We start from the raw sequence: 2,321 nt of genomic DNA on the forward strand, positions 1-2,321 counted from the left end.
GGAGGAGGGGTTTTGAGGAGCAGGATGGTTCTGGGGGCTAGGGTGGGGGGAGACTCGGGAAGGGTAGGGAAATGAACTGTTTTTGACCAGAGACACTTATCAAAATCTCCTGGGGACCAAGGAACCACGTACAAAAGCAAACCTACCAACCACCAAAAACTAGACAAATAAAGACAAACTAAAACAGAACAGGACAAAAACAAAGAAAAAGTGCTTTAGAAATTTAGCTCCGGGGAGCCGTATTCTGCAGCTTCATTCCCCCCTAAGGAAGAGAAAAAAGAGCACCACCATTACTACCACCGCCCCAACCCTACACACACAAACTTAGTCAGAAACCGAAAACCAAACGAACCAGAAATTCTGGGTAGCGAGCTAGTTGTTCTGTCTGTGTGTTTAATTAATTTTCCCTCTAAATCTCACCTCCACCCCGTTCATGTCCTCTTTGATTTATTTTTCTCCGTTCCAATGAGACTCCGATGGCTGCTCTCCATTGCCACAAAGTGAGTGGGGACACAGCTGAAGGGGGCACGGGGGGGGGGGGGGCGGTGGCTGCGTGTTTAGGTGGAGTCCAAGTGTTCCAGTGACCGACCTGTACTCCTGTGGCCTGGTCCCCGTTGGGTGGGAGTGTTTAGGGAGAGAGGCACAGTCTTTGAGCTAACTAAAAGGCAGAATTTAGGGGCTCCGAAATAAATATTTTATTCTAGGAAAATAAAACAATTTTAACAAGGTTTTTCTCTTTTCATTTTTGCTGTTATATCTAAGATCTAGAAGATGGACTGTTTCAAAGTAAGCTTTCCCCCACCCATAGAACTTGCTTGCCCTTTGGTTTATTTTTCTGAGAGGTTTATTTGAAACTACCTACTGATTTTTTTTTTTTCCTATGGATTCAAGTAGACTGCTGGGGTGGAAGACACTAGGAAATACTCTGTCCCGTTTTCTCCACAGAGCAAGTTCCATCATGCCCTTCTGGGTCTCCTTTCCTTCTCTCTTGGACAACATGAAATCACTGAAATATTGAGAAGTTTCTGCTTTCAGTTGGAGCAGGGCTTGGCTGTGAGAAAAACCAACTAAATCTCAGATGAAAGGAAGACAGGTTTAAAGGCCTCCGTTTGTTTCAAAAGGGTCTGCATGTTGGGGGGTGGGGGAAGCAGAACAACTGTGTTTCATTATTATTATTATTATTATTATTATTCAACAGTAATTTATTGCTGGGGACAAATGTTGGGTAGCAAGAACTTTAATTTGCACTATCAGTCTCCCAAATAGAAAATCATGTATAGTATTTCATAGTAATAATCAAGCAACTTTATGAACTGCTGATGAATAAAAAAGTGAGAAAGACAGTTGAAGGTGGTTAGGTAACATGCCTGCTTGGTGCACAAGATACTCTTTTTAATCTCTTGTGGAGGTGGTTTCTTACCATCTTTTAATAAGAATTAAAAAATTGGAAACAGAACAAATAAGGAAAAAACCTGCCATTTAATAAGACTGAAGTCATGCATGTTCTGAAAGGTGCAGAAAGAAACACAATTAGGTCTCACTCTGGTTAGGCATTATTTATTTAATTACGTTGTATATCATTGTTTGCAGCGCAAACATCCTATGCATTTGAAACTGAGCACTATACTGGGCTAGCTTTCTGATAGACTGTTTTGTGGATAGTGTGATTTCACAGTCTACTGCCTGTTTTCACCGAAAACACAACATTCTTGTCCTATTCTTGTATTTAGAGGAAAAGGAAAAAAGGAAGATTATTGTAAATATTTTCTTTAATGCACACACTCACAGAGTGGTTACAAACTGCCAGTGTTAATCCTGGGACGTCTCACAGATTGATCTACCTGTCCATGTATGTCTGCTGAGCTTTCTTCTAGGTTATGTCCTTGCTCTATTACCTTTCCCCTCCCCACTTCTATCAGAACCATTTCTGTGCGCCAAAATACAACAGGGGGATGTGTCCCAGTACACTTACCAATAAAACATAACTGAAAGAAGAGCAATTTTATGATTTGGGTGCATTTTTGTGTTTTTACTGGGCCAACTCCTAGTAGAGCCGGTCAACAAATGACACTCAATTCAACCAAAAATACAGGGAAGGGGAGGATGTTGAAAGGGGGATGAATAGAGGGGAAGGGGTGAGAATGATGTATTTTTCTGCTGAATCAGAATTCACTTTCAGATAACTCATGTGAAAAGCGGTGCTCTGAATAAAATGAATTCTATATTAGTTGCCTGTGTTTATCAAAGTTTTGTTTTTCTTTTTAACTGCAGAAACTCTTACACCACAGCCCTTGTTTCAGAGTGGTGGAAGGTAATAAATA

Source organism: Equus quagga, chromosome 6 (genome assembly GCF_021613505.1).
Source record: "Equus quagga isolate Etosha38 chromosome 6, UCLA_HA_Equagga_1.0, whole genome shotgun sequence".
NCBI lineage: Eukaryota > Metazoa > Chordata > Mammalia > Perissodactyla > Equidae > Equus > Equus quagga.